The sequence below is a fragment of the Pinus tabuliformis genome, chromosome 5_2 (assembly GCF_031772625.1).
Source record: "Pinus tabuliformis cultivar Carrire ecotype Pingquan chromosome 5_2, CPIR1, whole genome shotgun sequence".
Taxonomy (NCBI): domain Eukaryota; kingdom Viridiplantae; phylum Streptophyta; class Pinopsida; order Pinales; family Pinaceae; genus Pinus; species Pinus tabuliformis.
The window spans coordinates 74,799,602-74,823,787 of NC_142306.1; the positions used below are offsets into that span (position 1 = coordinate 74,799,602).

A 24,186-nucleotide genomic window follows, 5' to 3' on the forward strand; every position below is an offset into this window, starting at 1 on the left:
TAGTAATGTAGGGATTTTTTTGGCTAATTAACGCTGAACCTGGGTCAGGACCCATCAAGCCAAAAAATGGTTACATTTCTAGGACCGGAATATGCATAAGAGATGTGTGATGTCATATCACTGGAATCCGACTAAGAAGGAGATCGGAGACCGGTTGGATAGGAAGATACACAAATTTGTCGCACAGGAGAACAGAAACCCGTGACTGACAAAGGAATAGTGGTTGGACAAATACCTGTATACAGAGATCCACGAGATCTTTTTCTGCTCCTTCCCAATTGAGCTATACGAGTGGATCACGAAGCTAGTAGACAACCAAGGAAGGTGGAAACTTGATGGTCCTATTGTTTGGATCTTGGAGCTAGTACAAAAATTGAAAGCATTTGAGGATAAGATCACCCGCACTATTGCTCATTGGCTCAATCGAATCATAGGAGGATTTGTGACTGAATTCGTGGTCGACACCTTAGTCAGCTACGACAAGGCAGAATGGTGATTTTTCAAAGGACCACGAGGTAATTATGTAAAATCTTTGAATACCTATATTAAAATGTTATTGTGAGAAAAATGGGTTATCTAGATACCTTAACGTTTGGGGCTATGTGAAGAGGAAAAAATTACAGGAACGAAGTAAAAAAAGGGCCTGAGTATATTCCGTTGATTTCACCTCCGTGAGGTGATGAAGAGGGAATAGCGAGGGTTTCTTCGTGAAGTGATATTTAGTTAATAAGACAAGGATTCCTGTGAATACCACCTCTGCCCACACCACCTCCAACTTCACCATCATCATCAATGACTTCACCTATACCACCTCCATTGCAGTTCAGGATGGCGAATTAAGTGAAGATGCCTTTGTTCAAAGGACTGGGGAATGAGGACCTGGACCAATTATTGTGAAAGCTGTATGGGAAGCTCAGGATGTTACAGATGATAACATGAAGAAGGTGACATTGGTTAGTGCTCTGCAGGATCACGTGCTAACCTAGTATATCAAGTGCGCTAATGATAACCTAAATGCTGGAGTGGCCAACATCCAAACAATACTTAATATAAAATTCGTAGGCCTAAGTCTAAAGCATAGTCTATTATGGGGTTCAAAGAAATCATGATGCAACTAGGTGAGACACCTTGGGAACTCGATCAGAGGTTGATGTGTACAATCCGCGAAGCTAACATGAACCTAATGGATGGACAACATCGCGAGTGGTTTGTTGCTTCACTCCTACCATACTTAAGGGCTGTGCTGTCGTAACAGAAGATAACAACTCAGGCAGAGGCCTTGGATATTTCCATGAGACTACATGAAACTCCGATGCAAGATCCAAACCTGGGGGTTCAAAAGATCCATGCGTAGTTGAAGAACCTATGCCTTGAGATGCAAAGTCTGAAATACGACAGGACGGTCTGACCAGAGGTGCGTGAGGAGGTATGGTGCTTGAAATGCAAGAGTTAGGGGCATGACAAGGATGATTGCCCGGTCTTTGCGAGCCATATTACAAGAGGGGGACTGATGCCTTTAAGGCTAGAAGCTCAAGCAGGACCTAGCGGCGGGGCTTGCATTATGGTGCACTATCTGTTAGGTAGCAGGAAAACATGCCACAGATAACTGTCACTTGTTACAGAAGTCTGTACAGGCACCACAACAACTGTTTTGCAACTTTTGTAGGTCAGTAGGGCATGATGAGTGTAATTGCAAGAGTTATGAGTTGATGATGGATAGAACTCCCCCCTATAGGGTTCAAGAAGAAACGCGCCCCCCTGACTAGAGCACAGGGATGGTGCAGACAGGATTTTAGGGGCGTGGATGAGGCCAGGCCAGAGGAGGACCTGGAAGAGGTTAAGAACAGTTGATTTGCTACAATTGCAGAGGTCCAGGACACTATGCCCAGACTGCACTAACCCAACACGTCCTTCGTGCAAGTATTGCACACTGTTTGATCATGAAACAGAAGAATGTCCTACGTTGATAGATATGTATGTGACAAAGGGATGCTACCACCTCCGCTGACTCAGAACCTGCAAATGATGAGGTTTGAGCCGCATGAAGAAGATCTAAACATAAATATAGTGCGTAGGAGTGGGATTGCGACAGGAGATGACAAGGGGAAACAACCAGAAGATAGTACATGTGTTTGCAAAGCTCTGGTGAAGGAAGATGAGTTCGATTTGGAGTGTGTGCATGAAACCTTCATGTAAGCTAAGAAGAGATTCACTGAGGCCTCCACCTCAGGAAGAAAGTATAAGCCTAAGCAGGCGATGGACCCCTCTATGCTCACAACTTTCTTGGAGACCTGTATGAAGTTACTGTGTGATAGTAAGGCTATGAAAGGGTTACAAGAGCTCATCAATAGATGTTTTGGAACCGCACTAGGTGAGCCATGTGTAGTACGAAAGATTGAAAAGCATAAAACAAGAACAGGACGAGAGATGAGACTAACCGCGCAGATAGGAGATTATGAAATGGACCAGGTTATTTTGGACCTGGGGTCAGATGCGAACATCCTACCAAAGCAGACTTGGGAATGAATGGGGAGAACCGCACTACAGTGGTCTCCAGTTAAGCTAAATATGGCCAATCAGTAGAAAGTCATCCCCGTGGGGTGACCGCAGGGGGTGACAGTGTATATTGAAGGTGAGAGTGCGCTGGCTGACTCTGAAGTAATAGAGACAGTGGATGACAGCAATCCCTATCCCATGCTCCTGGGAATTGACTGGGCTACTGATATGAATGGGTTAATCAATATAACAAAGTGGAAGATCATCTTTGAGAAGAAATCGCTACACGTAATAGTACCCCTAGATCCTGTTGAGAGATCGCGCTATAGTGAACCAGTCCACGATTACGAGAGTGATGACGATTTGGACTGTATCTATAAGATAAGAGCGTAAGATCAATATTGGGTGCATCTCACCATGGATGGGTGGATCATATGGGATCTTGAGAGTTCCTGCACTTCAGACTCCAATGAAGAGTTAGAACGTTGGCAGAATCGATGACATGAAGTAACTACCCTGAATTGCAACATGATGACCCGATCACTGCGTTGTGTGTCCTCAGAGGTAAGAAATGTGCCTACTTATGATGGCCTGAATGAGGTAGATATATTTTTGGATGCATTTGAAATCGAGGTACTAGAAAAGCAGAGCTTCAAGGAATTGGACTAGGCACTGCGCGCTACGCCCGCAAGGTGGTGGAGTATGCATAAGGGAAGCTTTAATGATTGGCGTGAATGTAGGAGGTGTTAGACTCCGTCTTGTATGTCAGTGTGAGATTGATTTTTCTTTAAAACCTTGTTTTGAAGAAGAAATCATTAAATGTGTTTTTTAGAATATGTAATTTGTCAAAATGTTCCAAAGCTCTACAGTTCTTCAATGGAAGCAGTGTTAACAATACTACATTCCAGAAAGCATTCTCACCCTCAGGGCTCGCCAGTTCCAGGTCCTCCCGGAGCCATTTCTCAGAAATATGCCCAAGCCTTGAAGGTCGCATTGACCTTCTTTCCTATTCAGAAGGCTGGGAAGCTTCCTAATGATAATCCCATACCATGGAGAGGGAACTCTGCTCTGTCAGATGGTAATGATGTGGGTGCAGACCTTTCTTAAGGAATGTATGATGCAGGGGATCACATCAAATTTGGGTTACCCATGGATTTTACTGAAACTCTTTTGTCTTAGATGGATGCTGCTCATCAACTAGGGGCAGCCCAGTCTTTCATCAGATGGATCACAGATTATTTGATCAACGCACATCCTTCAAGCAATGTATTGTATGTTCAGGTGGGAAATGCAAGCATTGATCATAAGTGTTGGGAAAGGCCTGAAAATATGAATGAGAAAAGGCCAACTCTCAGGGTAGACGCTTCAAGTCCTGGATCGGATGTAGCAGCAGAGACAACTGCAGCAATGGCATCTGCTTCATTAGTGTTCCGCAATACAGATTCTGCATACTCAGATATATTGATTCGTCATGCACAAGAATTGTTTCAGTTTGCTGACTCTTACCGAGGCTCCTATAGCAATAGCATACCTTCAGTTCAAGCCTTCTACAATTCAACTGGATATAAAGATGAGCTTCTGTAGGCAACAACCTGGCTTTATCTTGCAACCCACAATGAATCATACTTGAACTACGTTTCAGTAGGGAATGGCGAAGATTTTGCCCAATGCTCCGACTTGGTTTAGCCGGGACAACAAACATGTTGGCGTGCAGGTTCTTCTTTCGAGAGTTCAATTTCGGGACAAAGACTATGACTTCTGCAGTTCGTTCAGATCTTGAACAATACAAAATGACAGCAGAAGAAATCATCTGTGTTCTTCTTCCTCATTCACCAACTTCGGCTCCCAATAGAACAAAGGGTGGAGTCATATGGATAACACAAGGGAATGCCATCCAACATTCTGTAAATTCTGCCTTACTTGCACTAACTACTTGTTAATGTCAAGAGTTGAAAACATGAAATGTGGAGACAAAAAAGACTTCACTCCACAGGATTTGAACAAGTTTGCATTTTCTCAGGTGGATTATATTTTGGGTGAGAATCCAATGAGGATGAGTTATTTGGTAGGCTTTGGGGATAATTACCTAAAACAGGTCCACCATAGAGGTGTTGATACGTCCAAGGTGTATGATTGTAATAGTGGATATGTATGGTTCAATTCTAAATCTCCGAATCTGAATGTGGCAACAGGGGCGTTAGTTGGAGGATCTTTTCAGAATGATAGTTTCATTGATATTAGATCCAATCCCATGCAAAATGAACCAAGCACTTACAATAGTGTTGCTTTGAATTGGAGTTTTGGGTGCGCTACGCATCAGCTTGGGCGCGCTACGCATCCAGGGCGCGCTACGCATCAGGCTGTCTTTCTCAGAACAAAATTGCTGGTGCACTACGCACCAGGGGCGCACTACGCGTTGGGTGGGGCGCGCTACACGTTGGGAATTTTGCCCAGTGACTTGCCAGAAAGCTCTCAAATTCTCTCTTAACTCAAGAAAAATACAAGCTACTTTAAAATATCATGGAGGTGCTTAGAGCAGCAATGAAGATGGGTATTGAAGCACAAAGAAGAGTGGTGGTGGCAACTGATGAGGGGAATCACAGTTATGGACAATTGCTTGCTTCGGCTTGGAAACTTTCAAACACATTACTAGAAGACAATTTGCTTAAGTCTAGTGTTGACGAGTCTGTTGAAGGATGTTTCTTTTGTAATGGGTACTGAGGATTATCAAGGAATTTTGAAGGGCATTGCAAAAAGATGTTCTGCACGCTTTTGTCTCATTCCTTTTGTTCCAAAGCTTCCGATGGATTTTAGAGCATCTGAGGTGTTTCATTCAAGGGATGTCAAGCACGATTCTTCAGGCATTCTGTCTGAAGAGGTGATAAACCAGCATTGATTGTGTACACAAGTGGTACGACAGGTAAACCAAAAGGTGTTGTGCACACACATCGTAGCATAGTTGCACAGGTCCAAATCTTAACGGAAGCATGGGAGTATACACCCGCTGATAGGTTTTTGCATTGCCTGCCATTACATCATGTGCATGACCTTTACAATGCCTTGCTTGCGCCTCTCTATACTGGTGCAGTGGTGGATTTCATCCCGAAATTTAGTGTAAGAGAAGTATGGCAGAGATGGATTGGATCATATGATAGTGATGGAAGCAAGGCTGAAGATGCAATAACTGTTTTCACCGGGGTACCAACAATTTATGCCCGATTGCTTCAAGGTTATGAGTTGATGGGAACAGAATCTCAGAAGGCTGCTGCATTAGCTGCCTGTCAATTGCGTCTTATGATGTGTGGCTCATCAGCACTTCCTTCTCCTGTCATGGAACAATGGGAAAAGATCACAGGGCACCGACTTCTTGAGTGTTATGGCATGACTGAGTTTGCAATGGCACTTTCAAATCCTCTCCATGGTAATCAAACGGTGGTGACACAGGTAAATCTCTTCAAACGGAAAACATGTGGTGAGGTTGGTAAACTGCAGCTGCGATTGTTCAGGCGGAAACTTATTTAAAGGATTAGTTTTATATTTAAACAAAGACACCTGTCGTAGCAGAGAAACAGGAAGCAATGATCTATTTTTTGACTGCAGTTGCAAAGTGGCATTCAAAGGTTCGATTGCCTATTTCTGTCTTTAGTTAGTCTACGCTCTAGGATTAGTTTTCATGGGTCATTGAAGCTGGAATAATGGAAGGCTTTTCTATCTTTAGAGTTTCTTTTCTATTTTTGTAGCTTCAGGTGAAACAACGCCCCTGTTTTGGGGTCGATTTGTTTTTCCCCTAGCAGAGTTTTATTTAATGTATTGAAAAATCATTTTGAGTGGGAGAGAGAGTTCTGAGCACTGGTAGAGGAGAGAGAATAGAGCTTTCATTGTACAGTCTTTGACAAGCATTTTAATGAAAATACCCAGCTCTGGCTTCTGAGATTCCTGTGGTATGAGATTTAACATTTGTGTCCTCTTTTGTTTCATATGTAGCTTGTTATGTGTTCATGTCATTTCATGATCGTTTCCAATTGAACAAATGAAGTGTTAAGGTAAAATTCATATTTTGTATGCTCTGCCTTTAAGTTTGTTCATATTTAATGTTTTCTTCTGTTTGACAAGGATTCATCCTCTATGCCCTTGTCAGCTCCTCAGCAGTCTTGCCATTCCATTTAATCTCAATTTGATGTTAAACTTTCTTGCCTACCTTGCCTCAGGAGACAATCTGTGTTTTTGATTACATTTTTCTGTTCAAGCTGTTTCTTTGCCCCATGCAGCCCAGAAAAACCCCACCCTTTTATTAAAAACCCCTTTTTTAATCAATTTACTAGCCTAAAATCAGTTTCTTTTAAAGTCATCTCAGCCCCTTTTAGAAAACTTTTTGCTGAGATAGACTAGAGAGAGACCTCTCCTGTCCTCGTAGGGCTAGCTACGAGGCTAAGTGGTTTGATGTTGCCTTGGATTTTTCCTTCCTCAGCCTGAGGCAAATTCGAGCGCTAACATAGTGGCGACCATACTGGGGAGAACATTCGACTTGTTGATTGTCTTGTCCCAGTACATGAAATCAAGTTGCAAATCTGATGCTGATGGTGGACAACAGTCAGACACATATGCAGGCTGAACTATTCACCTGGCGACTCCAATTTGATCCAGACATTCCAGCGCTTGTTGATCCAGACATTCCAGCGCTTGTTGATCCATTCATGCAATGGTAGGGTATGTGGAAAACCCTGCCCTGTGTGAAGCTGTAGAAGAAATAAGAAATGAGTTAGCAGATTCTGAAATTGATGAAGATTTTTTCAGTGCCTTGCTTCATTGGTTGAAATCTCCAAAGTTCCCTTTTGAAACTAAAACTAGATTTTGTGAGTTAGTTGTTGAAAGAATCGAAAAGGAGATTCAATGTTTGGATGAGCAGATCCAGTCATATGATTTCCAAGACCCTAAAAATTTCTTGGAAATCCTTCCTCCATTGAAACAAGAAATCATAGAATTGCCTACAGATGTTTACATTGACAGTGTGCAGCTGGCGGTATGTATTGCAGGGTTGGGGCAGCAAACAGAGTTTGGCTATTGCGATCCTATTGCAGCATACATGGAAATGTTTTTCAGTTTGAATGATAGATCAAGCTGTCTTATACATAGCCAGATTCATTACGTGCATGAAGGGCTGCCAGTAATTACATCTGTGTCCTCGTCGAAGCATTCTCGAGCGGCATCATTCTCAGGTTTACTTGAATGGTTGATCTGGGACTTCAGTATTACCTGATCTAGTGTTTTTGCAGCATAGTAGGGTAGATTTTGTAAATAAATAAGCAGCCAAAGGGCAACATCTTATTCTAGTTTCATTGCAGCTTTAGTTTGAAGATAGTTAAGCTAGTTTTTCAGTCATTTTAGTCTTGAGATCAAATCAATTTGAGTTTAGTTTTAGTTTGAAAATTGAGTCAAGAGTTGTGTCGATTTGTTGGAATAATGGACTCCATTTCCCAATGGATGGAGGCACTGTCTGCTCTCCCAAAGTTCTGCGGTTCTTAGCACCTCCAAGAAGTGGCAGCTGCCATCCCTAGTGGAGCCGATGTTAGACTCCGTCTTGTATGTCAGTGTGAGATTGATTCTTCTTCAAAACCCTGTTTTGAAGAAGAAATCATTAAATGTGTTTTTTAGAATATGTAATTTGTCAAAATGTTCCAAAGCTCTACAATTCTTCAATGGCAGCAGTGTTAACAATACTACATTCCAGGAAGCATTCTCACCATCAGGGCTCGCCAGTTCCAGGTCCTCCCGGAGCCATTTCTCAGAAATATGCCCAAGCCTTGAAGGTCGCATTGACCTTCTTTCCTATTCAGAAGGCTGGGAAGCTTCCTAATGATAATCCCATACCATGGAGAGGGAACTCTGCTCTGTCAGATGGTAATGATGTGGGTGCAGACCTTTCTTAAGGAACGTATGATGCAAGGGATCACATCGAATTTGGGTTACCCATGGCTTTTACTGCAACTCTTTTGTCTTAGATGGATGCTGCTCATCAACTAGGGGCAGCCTAGTCTTTCATCAGATGGATCACAGATTATTTGATCAACACACATCCTTCAAGCAATGTATTGTATGTTCAGGTGGGAAATGTAAGCATTGATCATAAGTGTTTAGAAAGGCCTGAAAATATGAATGAGAAAAGGCCAACTCTCAGGGTAGACGCTTCAAGTTCTGGATCGGATGTAGCAGCAGAGACAACTGCAACAATGGCATCTGCTTCATTAGTGTTCCGCAATACAGATTCTGCATACTCAGATATATTGATTCGTCATGCACAAGAATTGTTTCAGTTTGCTGACTCTTACCGAGGCTCCTATAGCAATAGCATACCTTCAGTTCAAGCTTTCTACAATTCTACTGGATATAAAGATGAGCTTCTGTGGGTAGTAGCCTGGCTTTATCATGCAACCCACAATGAATCATACTTGAACTACGTTTCAGTAGGGAATGGCGAAGATTTTTCCCAATGCTCCGACTTGGTTTAGCCGGGACAACAAACATGCTGGCGTGCAGGTTCTTCTTTCGAGAGTTCAATTTCGGGACAAAGACTATGACTTCTGCAGTTCGTTCTGATCTTGAACAATACAAAATGACAGCAGAAGAAACCATCTTTGTTCTTCTTCCTCATTCACCAACTTCGGCTCCCAATAGAACAAAGGGTGGACTCATATGGATAACACAATGGAATGCCATCCAACATTCCGTAAATTCTGCCTTACTTGCACTGACTACTTGTTAACGTCAAGAGTTGAAAACATGAAATGTGGAGACAAAAAAGACTTCACTCCACAGGATTTGTGCAAGTTTGCATTTTCTCAGGTGGATTATATTTTGGGTGAGAATCCAATGAGGATGAGTTATTTGGTATGCTTTGGGGATAATTACCTAAAACAGGTCCACCATAGAGGTGCTGATACGTCCAAGGTGTATGATTGTAATAGTGGATATGTATGGTTCAATTCTAAATCTCCGAATCCGAATGTGGCAACAGGGGCGTTGTTGTTGGGAAAAGTATCCAATACGGAATGACCCTATCCCACTCTAAGGGTGATAGTACCTCAGCAACAACTGAATGCAAAGCTATTCAAGATTACTTCTTTATGAGATGAGAGAGAGAAGAGAAGGATGATCCACTAACCGTTATCTTGCGCTAATGATTGATCCAATCTTCACTCCTTGCTGCTTGCTCCTAGTTCCTTGCTCTTTCGCCGGCCCAACTACACAAAGATCCTGTAAAAGCACAAAGAAAGGAAACTACAAGAAGCATACATCCATAACTGATTCAAGGATTAGAATAAATCAAATATACGAGCATCAATACGCCACAAAGATACATGCATATAGAAGAACCTCAAATACTTTATTAATGGAAGAAGTAAAGTTCTGAGAGTGTTACAACCATAATAGGCCCAATCCAGCAACACCTCCCAGCAGAAAGAAATCTCCTCTTCACCTCCTTCAAAGCAATCACCCAATAGTTCTATACACAAACCAACAGCACTTCCTTACTTGCACAAAATTCCAGCCTCCTTAGACCTCATGAGAGAGCTCTATATATAGGAGATTTGGAGAAAGGATGAGTCAGCTTGAGGCTGGCATGAAGCTGACTAGTGTCCTCTCCAACTTTAGTTAATCTTCAGTTCTTGAGTCCACTTGGAGATTCTTGCTTCCACTTGGAGATCAAGACCCTCTGACTCATCACAAGGCGAATTCCTTGACCCAAGTGTCAGTTTGGAAGCTTCCTGGGCAATTGACACCTTGCAGAATGACTGTGCCACTTGGCCAATCTCGCCCAGCGCAGGTAGCCTTCATTAGTTTTGACATTCAGCGCAGGTACAGAGTGGAGCAGTTGACATTCAGCGCAGATGCTCAGTGGAGCAGCTGACATGATCCAGAAATAGCCTGTTTTTGAGTGTATTCAGGTGGAGAACTGATTTTCAGTGCTGTGGTTTGCTGACCTTGTTCCTCTAAGGGTAAGAACAACATGTTTAGGGACTTTGGATCCCTCAGATTATTGACATTTCATGCTTCATGCTGTTAGGCACAAAAATGTCTATAACAGTTGCCCCCTAAAGTATGAGGTCGTTTATCGGGTGAAATGCTTTATCAGGAGGATCCGAAGTTCATTCAATCGCTGAGAGGTGCCCTGTAATAAAATACAATACAATACATTATTTTTCATTCTACTTTCATGATCTAGCTGAGGCGGGCATTCCCATGCTCAGCTTTATAAATTCATTTTGGTACATAGAACAGACGATCGTCTGATGGTAGACTGATAATTCTCTGCTGAAATTATCATCCTTTGAGTAGGATGATCATCTGTTGCAATGATGTACATAACAAACGTCTTTATATCCTGAATATATATCGCAGCCCGGATGGATGAAACTAGATCCGGGGTCTTCAATCTCGTTCGATATTCACTCTAAGTACAAGTCGATCCATGTGAGAATTACGCTGAAGTCGAACATGGAAAGACATCGCTTGATTACCGGTCAATAATGTAAACCGTTAACAAGCGCGAGAGGAATCACCAATAATGACAATGACCCTCAAGGTACTGCAGTACAATTCACGTGATGTGAATAAAGGACTTGGCATCGAACACCACGCAAAATCTTCTGGTCGAAGGTCATTGATGTATACCTGTCGCCGGAAGTGAGAAACTTGCCATTGAGGCATGCAAGCTTCAAAGTACTGGGGGTTTGTTCCTAGATCGACTTCTTGGATAATGAGCTGAAGTCGACAAGAAGTGATCTGTCAAAGGAGGGCCTTAATGAATCCCACATCAGTGACATGGAACGGAGCTAATGATTTTAGTGGAGGTGAAAACAATCTGTGAAATATGATTCAGGGTGGCGATCATGGGTGGATGAAGGATAATGTATGGCAGTGGATGGGACACGGTTGACTCTTTCTGAACACATCTCTTGAACATATAATGACACTGATGTGATGGATCGGTAGCATTACCCCAAATGTGGATGGTTTGGCGAGGACCATGGTGATGAGACCGGTGAATGAAACAACCCAACCCGATGTGATACGGAGGACAAAGTGTCATGTTCAAGAGCGACTTGCTACCATTAAAGCTTTGAGGTTCTCCCAATTTTTCCCCAGTCATTTCTGACCAGTACCTCTTTATTTTTGTCAAGCTTGAGGAGGATAACATATGCTTGTTCTATAACCTGCCCTTCGGGCAAGCCCATCGCTATATTTTAACGAGCTTAGTGATAGGGAAACTCGTTCTCGTCTAAAGACAAGTTTGTCGCTATTTAATCATTTTAATGAGTCTAATGACAAGGAAAACTCGGTCCTTTTCATTTTTAGAGAGTCTGAAAAGGTACAGAAGGTTAACTCCAAAATTCCTTTTTCGTCATCTAATCCCTTAAGTCCGAAAAAGTATAAAACAATACAGAAGGGATGATTTTTCGATAATTTTAACGATCCGAATAAAACAAGCGCTCGACCTTTTTGTGTAATAATCCCTCAGGTCCAAAAAGATTAAAATCTAGAGGAGGGATAGCTCTTCCGGTCACTTTAACGAGCTGGAAGGCCAAAACTCGGCAAACTTTTCATATTTTACGAGTCAAATGAAAAGAGCTCAAAGAAGACTCGTCTTTTGAGGAACGAGTGATAAACAGGGATATCAGCAGATTCTAGGTATAGGTTGGAATTTTCCAATCACGGCAGTGTCTCAAGGATGGCTAAGTGAAATCACTCTTCGCAGTTGTTCCTCAAAATGGGTAAACAATCATATGGAGGTGAACGATTGGCCAAATGAAATGGAGGTGGCGGGTGCAAACACGACCAAGGGTTTTATGGCTAATAAATTTACGATCACAATGGTTATTTACCGGAATAGGTTCATTTTTTAATGAGCTTGAACTCTGGAGGAAACTCTTGCTCAAAAGCTTATGTTTATTTTTTAACGAGCATGAACTATGACGCTAAAACTGCTCGGATCTCGCTTTTCTATTTTTTAACGAGCATAAATTCCGCCGTAAAACTGCTCGATATACCAGTCATAAGATAAGAAATGTCTCTTGTGAGATAGCTATTTTTTATGGAGCTTTATCTCACGAAGCTATGCTCCTCATTTGGCAAATTATGACCTTTGCCCCACATCTTTTCTTTATGTAAGTTAGGAAACGATCAATGACCGCTCTTTGCTTACACTCCAAAAGGTTTGCATGCCCCCAGGTATAAGGTACAATTTCAAGGCTACCCCTACTTATCCTCCAAAACATTTGTTTTGATGGGTGAGGCTTGCCTCTTTCAGGTTACCCAAAAATGGTTTTATTTGCTGCCGCAAATGAAACTCTTTCTTTGGCGATGTCTATCATTAGGTTATCCAAAGATGGTTACTACTTGTTGCAGCAAAGGAATCCCTTTCTTTGGAGGCTGCCCCTACTTATCCTCTAAAACATTAGTTTTAATGGGTGAGGCTTGCCTTTTACCCAAAGATGGTTACCATTTGTTGCCGCAATAGAATCTCTTTCCTTGGTAGCCTACCTGTTTAGACAAAGGTGAATGACTAAAATCATCAAACACATAACTTTGACAAAAGAGTCCTGTTCTAGAACAACCCCTCTTCCATCCACGGACGGGGTATGGACTAGTCATACTTTTTCGCGGAAATTCTACCTTATACCCAAGGTTTCCTCTGCCCGAAGCAGACCAGGATGCATGCCCCCTGGGTTCCAGCCCTATCTTTCCGAATCACTCGCACTCATCGGGAAGGAGGACTGGGGGTGGAGACATTTCTTGGGTGAATAGACCATTCAGGGTTGGTATTTGACTATTTGCGATGCGTGATCCTGGAAATGAAAGTTGGTCTACGAGCTTGACCATTCTTCCTTCGTGTGGAAAACACATAACTCTAAAGAGTGAGGAGACTATAGCTCCCATGCAATATATATAGTCTCGTCCAAGGAGTAGGTTATAATCCAAGGGTCCTTGAACGACCATCACGTTCAATTGAACGGTCTTCCCTTTCAATGTAACAGGTACATTGGGGAGGATCCTTAATGGTCGACTGGTTCCTTTATCAAAACCCGAGAGATTTCTTATCTCAGGTAAAAGCTCTGGGGAACCCAGTGCTTTCCAAGCAATAGAGGAAAGGATACTCACAGATGCCCCTTCATCAATGATAGTTCCAGCCATTACCATTCTGTAGATTTGGACTATGATTCTGAATGGTATACTGGCTGGTAACCGGGGTCTGCCTAGTTGGTTCCAATCAAAACACACAACCAGGTTGCTTGGTGGTGGGACCGAATACACGGCCGGATACGATCCTGACGATGTTCCTTCCTGCGATAAAGGAATGGGCGCATTTCCCTGATGCTCATCAGAATCTGTGTTGATGAAAAGAATCCGGATGGTGTCATCCTTATTCTCTTCAGTGAGGGTGTCATTTGAAGATGAATCTTCAGTGATGGTGTCATTTGAGGATGAAACCTCTGAAGGAATAACCGGGTCAACTGCCGTATCGACCTTTAGACTTTCGTCTGGTCTGGATTCAGTAGGTTCATTTTCAATGACTGACGCTTCAGCTGACCACTTGAGCAGGCCAGCTGCATTTTCAACCAACGAAGGACTCGGCACGAGTTTTTTGTATCCAGGAGGAAGTATTACCAGTGAAACCGGACGATCTTCCAAAACTCTCTTCGCTTCGTCTAAGAAGGGACAACGGTGGATGGCGTGACCGCCTTCACACAGTCTGCAGGGGGATCTTGCTCCCCCTCTTCGTCTTGAACCTTCACTTTCGCTGGTTGACGGTAAGCAATCAACATGGCTATCAGAGGTTGATGCTCCCGAATTGTGCAACAGAGGGGACCAGTCCCTTAGTATCCGGGGAATACAGGGACAATCTCTATGGAAGTGGTCTCCTCTACATATGACACATGGCGATTTAGGCCCGGTCTGTGTTGTGTGTGGGTTTTTGTCAGATGTCTTTTGCTTGCCCCCAGTCGCCTTAGGCTCCTTCTTCTTCTTCTCTTTCTTCTTCTTCTCCTTCTTCTCCGTGGGAGCTTGGCTTTTACCAGCCCTACCTTGTGAAGATGAAGGATTAGAGGAAGAGTTATAAGAAGTAGAAGGCTGGTGGGCAGCTCTAGACTGATCTAACTGTTGACTCGACTGCTCAGGAACCATGGTGGTCTGAACTACATTAGTTGAGAATAGCCAAATAGGCAGGCCAATTGTCAGTCCTGGAAGTGACAATGTGGCCATGTGGGGCGCACTGACTTCCCCCCAAGGGGAGAAAGGACTAGGATTTCCATCATGTGGAGTTCCTTGGTTGGGGCGTTCCATGTTCTCAACTTAAGATCAACGCGGGAATAGGAGGTGATTATGTTCCGTTTAAAATAAATTTTATAACGACGCTTAGACACAACTTGCTTTTTCACTTTTTAAGAGTCGAGAAAAAGCTAAAGATGACTCTAGTCTCCTTCGATGTTTTAACGAGCCCGAAGTGACAAATGCTCAGATGGAATTTTTCAGTTATAGAGTTTGAAAAAGGCCAAAAGAAACTGCTCTGGAGTTCTAGGCAGAGGGCGTGCCAAACTTTTCGCAAAACCACAGAATACGTTTTACGGTACGGGTGGTCGATCTTCGTGAATGTTGTGTTCACTGCATTGCGATCAGTAGGGTGGCCGACACGGTTTCCTATTGGATAAAGGCTTTATTCCTATAGGGGTCTCCCAATATATACGCGACGGTACGTGGGAGCACAAGTCCGTATTGATACTTATCGCTTCACCGTGGAGGAATCACCCAACCACTCAACGTTAAGATATCACGTTTAACGACGCCGGAACACGTCTCTAGCTTAGACCTCTAGATGTTTGCGTTATGTTTCAATGCGTTGTTATGTAAATTCAATTTATTTTAAGGTTGATCTTGTTTAGCAGTTTGCCTTTATGGATCACCACGAGATGTATAGTAACACTCCTAAATGCAGTCTAAGATGATAAGCACGCTTTTCAATCTTTCAACTTTGAAAACCTTAACTACTGAGGGAAAAGAAAGATAACACCTTTTCACACAGATCATAAAACACACACTAATGCACTTTTTCCTAAATCAACACGCAAGCTGTCATAATGCACATGCACAATGCAAGTATTTCTTTTCTCTTTCTTAATGTTGGCAAAATGCAAAAAGAAAGCTGTTGTATAATTTTGAATTCAATTTCAAGTGAAAGCAAACAAGCTTGTCCAAAATCAAAAGACAGCTTAAGATTTACTTGTTTCGACACTAGAAATATATAAACTCAAACCAAATGATGAAAGCAAAAGCTCAATCAGCCATGAACAGCAAATAAACTAACTCTTAAGATCAAAGCGACACTTTATCACAGGTCTAGATCTAAGAGGCCACAGCAAGACTAGTTCACTTTCATTATGGGAAACTGTAAATGTACAAGAAATACATAAAGAACAAACACAGTTTCTTTATACAACTGAGGCAGAATAGTGACAAGGAAAGTTGGTTTCAGATAGGCCTACTGACTGGTAACAAACAGCAAAACAAGAGTGAAAACAGGGCAAGACACAGCAGGAAACCCCAGCAGCACAAGGCAGGACTGGTCCAGCGCAGGTGGAACACTGCCTGTTTGACCTTCAGCGCAGGTAGCCCCTTCGGGAACTGCGCTGAAATGCAAACAGCCTTTGTACAGCCTGCACTGAAGAACGAAACTTTTGTTTCTGGTGGTTTCCGGGTCACAGATTGCTAAAAAATTCACAGTTTTTGCTCAAATCAGAAGCTATCAGTCAAGGACACACTAAGGGATGACAAGGAGGATGAAAAGCTATCACTAAGAGCTTATTAGAGTTCTTGTGGATCAGCTCTTCAAATCATAAACTTGCCCAGAAACTGAGCTAGAGTAGCTGCCCTTTACTTTGTATTTGAAGGATTCAAACACAGTTCGATTCGGTACTCCCTTTGTTTATGAAATGAATAGCAAAAACACAAACAACCAACAAGATACGATCCCCAGCGGAGTCGCCAATTTGTTGTTGGGAAAAGTATCCAATACGGAATGACCCTATCCCACTCTAAGGGTGATAGTACCTCAGCAACAACTGAATGCAAAGCTATTCAAGATTACTTCTTTATGAGATGAGAGAGAGAAGAGAAGGATGATCCACTAACCGTTATCTTGCGCTAATGATTGATCCAATCTTCACTCCTTGCTGCTTGCTCCTAGTTCCTTACTCTTTTGCCGGCCCAGCTACACAAAGATCCTGTAAAAGCACAAAGAAAGGAAACTACAAGAAGCATACATCCATAACTGATTCAAGGATTAGAATAAATCAAATATACGAGCATCAATACGCCACAAAGATACATGCATATAGAAGAACCTCAAATACTTTATTAATGGAAGAAGTAAAGTTCTGAGAGTGTTACAACCATAATAGGCCCAATCCAGCAACACCTCCCAGCAGAAAGAAATCTCCTCTTCACCTCCTTCAAAGCAATCACCCAATAGTTCTATACACAAACCAACAGCACTTCCTTACTTGCACAAAATTCCAGCCTCCTTAGACCTCATGAGAGAGCTCTATATATAGGAGATTTGGAGAAAGGATGAGTCAGCTTGAGGCTGGCATGAAGCTGACTAGTGTCCTCTCCCACTTTAGTTAATCTTCAGTTCTTGAGTCCACTTGGAGATTCTTGCTTCCACTTGGAGATCAAGACCCTCTGACTCATCACAAGGTGAATTCCTTGACCCAAGTGTCAGTTTGGAAGCTTCCTGGGCAATTGACACCTTGCAGAATGACTGTGCCACTTGGCCAATCTCGCCCAGCGCAGGTAGCCTTCATTAGTTTTGACATTCAGCGCAGGTACAGAGTGGAGCAGTTGACATTCAGCGCAGATGCTCAGTGGAGCAGCTGACATGATCCAGAAATAGCCTGTTTTTGAGTGTATTCAGGTGGAGAACTGATTTTCAGTGCTGTGGTTTGCTGACCTTGTTCCTCTAAGGGTAAGAACAACATGTTTAGGGACTTTGGATCCCTCAGATTATTGACATTTCATGCTTCATGCTGTTAGGCGCAAAAATGTCTAGAACAGGCGTTAGTTGGAGGACCTTTTCAGAATGATAGTTTCATTGATATTAGATCCAATCCCATGCAAAATGAACCAAGCACTTACAATAGTGCTGCTTTGAATTGGAGTTTTGGGTGTGCTACACATCAGCTTGGGCGCGCTACGCATCCAGGGCGTGCTACGCATCAGGCTGCCTTTCTCAGAACAAAATTTCTCGTGCGCTACACACCAGGGGCGCGCTACGCGTTGGGTGGGGCACGCTACGCGTTGGGAATTTTTCCCAGTGACTTGCCAGCAAGCTCTCAAATTCTCTCTTAACTCAAGAAAAATACAAGCTACTTTAAAATATCATGGAGGTGCTCAGAGCAGTAATGAAGATGGGTATTGAAGCACAAAGAAGAGTGGCAGTGGCAACCGCTGAGGGGAATCACAGTTATGGACAATTGCTTGCTTCGGCTTGGAAACTTTCAAACACATTACTAGAAGACAATTTGCTTAAGTCTAGTGTTGACGAGTCTGTTGAAGAATGTTTCTTTTGTAATGGGTACTGAGGATTATCAAGGAATTTTGAAGGGCATTGCAAAAAGATGTTCTGCATGCTTTTGTCTCATTCCTTTTGTTCCAAAGCTTCCGATGGATTTTAGAGCATCTGAGGTGTTTCATTCAAGGGATGTCAAGCATGATTCTTCAGGCATTCTGTCTGAAGAGGTGATAAATCGGCATTGATTGTGTACACAAGTGGTACGACAGGTAAACCAAAAGGTTTTGTGCACACACATCGTAGCATAGCTGCACATGTCCAAATCTTAACGGAAGCATGGGAGTATACACCCGTTGATAGGTTTTTGCATTGCCTGCCATTACATCATGTGCATGACCTTTACAATGCCTTGCTTGCGCCTCTCTATACTGGTGCAGTGGTGGATTTCATCCTGAAATTTAGTGTAAGAGAAGTATGGCAGAGATGGATTGGATCATATGATAGTGATGGAAGCAAGGCTGAAGATGCAATAACTATTTTCACTGGGGTACCAACAATTTATGCCCGATTGCTTCAAGGTTATGAGTTGATGGGAACAGAATCTCAGAAGGCTGTTGCATCAGCTACCCGTCAATTGCGTCTTATGATGTGTGGCTCATCAGCACTTCCTTCTCCTGTCATGGAACAATGGGAAAAGATCACAGGGCACCGACTTCTTGAGCGTTATGGCATGACTGAGTTTGCAATGGCACTTTCAAATCCTTTCCATGGTAATCAAACGATGGTGACACAGGTAAATCTCTTCAAACTGAAAACACGTGGTGAGGTTGGTAAACTGCAGCTGCGATTGTTCAGGTGGAAACTTATTTAAAGGATCGGTTTTATATTTAAACAAAGACACCTGTCATAGCAGAGAAACAGGAAGCGATGATCTATTTTTTGACTGCAGTTGCAAAGTGGCATTCAAAGGTTCGATTGCCTATTTCTGTCTTTAGTTAGTCTACACTCTAGGATTAGTTTTCATGGGTCATTGAAGCTGAAATAATGGAAGGCTTTTCTATCTTTAGAGATTCTTTTCTATTTTTGTAGCTTTAGGTGAAACAACGCCCCTGTTTTGGGGTCGATTTGTTTTTCCCCTAGCAGAGTTTTATTTAATGTATTGAAAAATCATTTTGATGGGGAGAGAGAGTTCTGAGCGCTGGTAGAGGAGAGAGAACAGAGCTTTCATTGTACAGTCTTTGACAGGGATTTTAATGAAAATGCCCAGCTCTGGCTTCTGAGATTCCTGTGGTATGAGATTTAACATTTGTGTCCTCTTTTTTTTCATATGTAGCTTGTTATGTGTTCATGTCATTTCATGATCGTTTCCAATTGAACAAATGAAGTGTTAAGGTAGAATTCATATTTTGTATGCTCTGCCTTTAAGTTTGTTCATATTTAATGTTTTCTTCTGTTTGACAAGGATTCATCCTCTATGCCCTGGTCAGCTCCTCAGCAGTCTTGCCATTCCATTTAATCTCAATTTGATGTTAAACTTTCTTGCCTGCCTTGCCTCAGGAGAAAATCTGTGTTTTTGATTACATTTCTCTGTTCAAGCTGTTTCTTTGCCCCATGCAGCCCAGAAAAACCCCATCCTTTTATTAAAAACCCCTTTTTTAATCAATTTACTAGCCTAAAATCAGTTTCTTTTAAAGTCATCTCAGCCCCTTTTAGAAAACTTTTTGCTGAGATAGACTGGAGAGAGCCCTCTCCTGTCCTCGTAGGGCTAGCTACGAGGCTAAGTGGTTTGATGTTGCCTTGGATTTTGCCTTCCTCAGCCTGAGGCAAATTCGAGCGCTAACAGGAGGATGATTAAAACATGATTCGGGAAGCCTAAGATGCTAATGACAGACAAGTATGATGGGCAGGATGATCTGCGCGCGCATTTAGCCAAATGGACCTAGGCTTATGGAGGAAAGCCCCAACCTAAATGGGTGCACTTGTTCTATCACACCCTGGATATTGTCCCGATGAACTGGTATAGAGAAATAGAGCTCTGCCACGGAACAGGTGAATGGGATATCCTGCGCAAAGGATTCATGATAACATTCAGTTTTGAGGACGGGTTTGACAGTATTGATGTGGCGCTACAAGAGGTGAAAGCAAAAATATTTAGGATACCGCAGGATCCTTTAGACCTGATTCAGCCTGAATGGGCTACTCAGCTGAGTCACGCGCTATAATGTTACAATGTAAGTACTGAAGAAGAGGATGAGGATCCACAGAATATTAACATTCCAGAAACAGAAGGTCACCATGAGATTAAAGGACCGCAGATTGAGAACCTTGATATAACCGCGCCATTGAAAACAAAACAAGTAAACATTGGTACGGAGGCAGAACCCAAATTCGTGAAGATTGGAGACTACTGGGACGGCGTGATGGTGGATAAGGTCACTAAATTGCTCCGTGAATTCCAGGATTTATTCCCTACCAAGTTTACGAATCTGAAGGGGATAATCAGGGACCTAGGTATGATGAAGATCACATTAATGGCCAACGTGAATCCAGTTAAGCAAAGACCTTACCGTCTCAATCCGAAATATAAGGAGAAGGTCTACTTAGAGTTAGACAAGGTGCTTGTGGTAGGCATCATTGAGCCTGTGGAAGAATCTAACTGGGTAAGCCTAATGGTGGTACAGGAAAAGAAGCAGAAGGATGAAATAAGGATATGCGTGGATCTTAGGAAGTTGAATGATGCTTGTGTACATGATCCTTTCCCGACTCCGTTCACTGATGAAGTGTTGGATAATGTAGGTGGCCAGGAAGCATATTCCTTCACTGATGGGTTCTCTGGGTACCACCAAATGAAAATTGTGCCACAGAATAGGAGCAAAACGACCTTCGTGACTGAGTGAGGTCGCTTTTAGTACACTGTAATGCCATTTGGATTGAATAATGCATGTGCAATATTCTCGTGCGTAGTTGTGGCTTGTTGTGGGGAAAAGTATCCGACTCGGAATGACCCTATCCCTACTCTAAGGGTGATAGTTCCTTAGCAACAACTGAAAGTAAAGCTTTGATATTTTTCCTTTATGAAAGTACAGAGAAGGAAGAAAAGATTGACCAACCGATGTCTTTCACTTTTGTCGATCCTGTCTTCTATCTTTGCCTCTTGTTCCCAGCTCCTTGCTCCCTTTGCCGGCCCAGCTACACAAAGATCCTGCAAAAACAAGAGAGGGAAACTACAAGAAACATGTACTCATAACTGATGCATGGATTAGAATGAATCAAATATACAGATAAAAACAATACATCATTGCAATACAAGTATATAGGAGAACATCAAAGCTTTATTGATAGAAGAAAAAGGTTCTGAGAACGTTACAACCATAAATGGCTCCAATCCAGCAGCACCTTCCCAGCAGCAAGAAATCTCCTCTTCTCCTCTATAAAAGCAATCACCCAATAGCTCTAATTGTAAACCAACAACACTTCCTTGCTTTGCACAAAATTCCAGCCCCCTGAGCTCATAGGAGAGAGCTCAATATATAGATGAATTGAGAAAGGATGAGTCAGCTTGCAACTGATGTGTAGCTGCCTTGTGTCCTCTCTCTCTTCAGTTAATCTTTAGTTGATCTTCAGTTCTTGAGTCCACTTGGTGAACCTTGCTTCCACTTGGAGAAACAAAGCCTCTGACTCATCACAAGGCGAAATACCTGATCCAAGTGTCATTTTTGGAAGATTCCAAAGCAATGACTCACTGTGCCACTTGTCCTTTCTCGCTCAGCGCAGGTGGCCTTCATTGGTTTTGACTTTCAGCGCAGGTACAAGGAGGAGCAGTTGACATTCAGCGCAGATGCTCAGTGGCGCAGCTGACATGATCCAAAAATAGCCTGTTTTTGAGTGTTTTCAGGTGGAGAACTGATAGGAAGTGCTGTGGTTTGCTAACCTTGTTCCTCTAGGGGTAAGAACAACATGTTTAGGGACTGAGGATCCCTGTAATTATTGACATTTCATGCTCCATGCTGCGAGGCACAAAAATGTCTATAACATTTGCCCCCTAAAGTATGAGGCCGTTTATCGGGTGAAATGCTTTATCCAGAGGGTCCGAAGTTCATTCAAGTGCTGAGAGGTGCCCTGTAATACAATACAATACAATACATTATTTTTCATTCTGTTTTCATGATCTAGCTGAGGCGGGCATTCCCATGCTCAGTTTTATAAATACATTTTGGTACATAGAACAGACGATTGTCTGATGGTAGACTGATAATTCTCTGCTGAAATTATCATCCTTTGAGTAGGATGATCATCTGCTGCAATGATGTACATGACAAATGCTTTTATATTTCCTGAATATATATCGCAGCCCGGATGGATGAAACTAGATCCGGGGTCTTCAAACTCATTCGATCTTCACTCTAAGTACAGGTCGATCCATGTGAGAATTTCGCTGAAGTCGAACATGGAAAGACATCGCTTGATTACCGGTCAATGATGAAAACCGTTAACAAGCGCGAGAGGAATCACCGATAATGATAATGACCCTCAAGGTACTGTAGTACAATTCACGTGGCGTGAATAAAGGACTTGGCGTCGAACGCCACGCAAAATCTTCTGGTCGAAGGTCATTGATGTATACCTGTCGCCGGAAGTGAGAAACTTGCCATTGAGGCATGCAAGCTTCAAAGTACTGATGGGGTTGTTCCTAGATCAACTTCTTGGATAATGAGCTGAAGTCGACAAGAAGCGATCCGTCAAAGGAGGGCCTTAATGAATCCCACATCAATGACACGGAACGGAGCTAATGATTTTAGTGGAGGTGAAAACAAACTGTGACGTATGATTCAGGGTGGCGATCATGAATGGATGAAGGATAATGTATGGCAGTGGATGGGACACGGTTGACACTTTCAGAATGACCTCTCTTGAACATATAACGACACTGATGCGATGGATCGGTAGCATTACCCCAAAATGTGGATGGTTTGGCGAAGACCATGGTGATGAGACCGGTGAATGAAACAACCCAACCCGATGTGGTACGGAGGAAAAGTGTCATGTTCAAGAGTGACTTGCTACCATTAAGCTTTGATGTTCTCCCAATTTTTCCCCAGTCATTTCTGACCAGTACCTCTTTATTTTTGTCAAGCTTGAGGAGGATAACATATGCTTGTTCTATAACCTGCCCTTCGGGCAAGCCCATCGCTATGTTTTAACGAGCCTAGCGATAGGGAAACTCGTTCTCGTCTAAAGACAAGTTTGTCGCTATTTAATCATTTTAACGAGTCTAACGACAAGGAAAACTCGGTCCTTTTCATTTTTAGAGAGTCTGAAAAGGTACAGAAAGTTAACTCCACAATTCCTTTTTCGTCATCTAATCCCTTAAGTCCGAAAAAGTATAAAACAATACAGAAGGGATGGGTGTTCGATACTTTTAACGAGCCGAACAAGACAAGCGCTCGATCTTTTTGTGTAATAATCCCTCAGATCCAAAAAGATTAAAGTCTAAAAGAGGGATAGCTCTTCCGGTCCCTTTAACGAGCTGGAAGGCCAGAACTCGGCAAACTTTTCATATTTTACGAGTCAGAAAAGAGCTCAAAGATGACTCGTCTTTTGAGGAACGAGTGATAAATAGGGATAGCAACTGATTCCAGGTACAAATTGGAATTTTCCAATCACGGCAGTGTCACAAGGATGGCTAGGTGAAATCACTCTTCGCAGATGTTCCTCAAAATGGGTAAACACACAAATGGAAGTGAATGATCGGCCAAATGACGGTGGAGGTGACGGTGCACAAACACGACCAAGGCTTTTATGGCTGATGAATTTACGATCTCAGAAGGTTATTTACCGGGATAGGTTCTTTTTTTAGATAAAAATGAGCTTAAACTCTGGAGGGAACATTGCTCACTGCTTTTATTTATTTTTTAACGAGCATGAAGACCGCGTTAAAACTGCTCGGATCTTGCGTTTTATTTTTTAACGAGCATGAACCATGTGCTAAAACTGCTCGATGATAAGTTTGCATGCCCCCAGCATAATAATGAAAATCGAGGTGCATGCCCCCCAAGCTTCATTGCATTCAACTCGGTGGTTGGAATGAAGGTTTACCTTTGAATTTTGAAAAGGGGATTTGTTTCATT

The 24,186-nt window shown here is 42.5% G+C and overlaps 3 pseudogenes; all 3 read left to right on the forward strand.

Annotated features, from left to right (window-relative positions):
• The first annotated feature begins 3,372 nt into the window (after positions 1 to 3,372).
• On the forward strand, positions 3,373 to 4,984 carry LOC149157613 (endoglucanase 10 pseudogene; annotated as a pseudogene).
• A 32-nt stretch (positions 4,985 to 5,016) lies between these two features.
• Positions 5,017 to 6,018, forward strand: LOC149157614 (putative CoA ligase CCL8 pseudogene; annotated as a pseudogene).
• Positions 6,019 to 8,192: 2,174 nt separating this feature from the next.
• LOC149157615 (endoglucanase 10 pseudogene) lies at positions 8,193 to 17,895 on the forward strand (annotated as a pseudogene).
• Positions 17,896 to 24,186: the final 6,291 nt, after the last annotated feature.